Below are 270 nucleotides of genomic sequence, written 5' to 3'. Positions count from 1 at the left end.
TTTACCAGGAAAAGGTTTTATCAAAGAAGATTTGGCAACGCCTGAAGGTTCATACGGCGTTCTTCCTCAGCACGGCAGAGGCACCCTGGACTTTCATCTTCACCCTCCAAGATGTAAATTCGACAACGCTGTTTTTCCCGACGTTGCCGCTCCGGGCAAGAGACTCCCGGCTCCCCGAGTTAATAAGATGCAAGCCGGGGGGAACCTGGCACGGCGGGGGATCCACGGGTCCGTAGGCAGACACCCAATACCATCGGACGCTTGGTTCTT

This window comes from Bemisia tabaci, chromosome 9 (assembly GCF_918797505.1).
Source record: "Bemisia tabaci chromosome 9, PGI_BMITA_v3".
Lineage (NCBI taxonomy): Eukaryota > Metazoa > Arthropoda > Insecta > Hemiptera > Aleyrodidae > Bemisia > Bemisia tabaci.
This window is presented reverse-complemented; position numbering follows the sequence as displayed.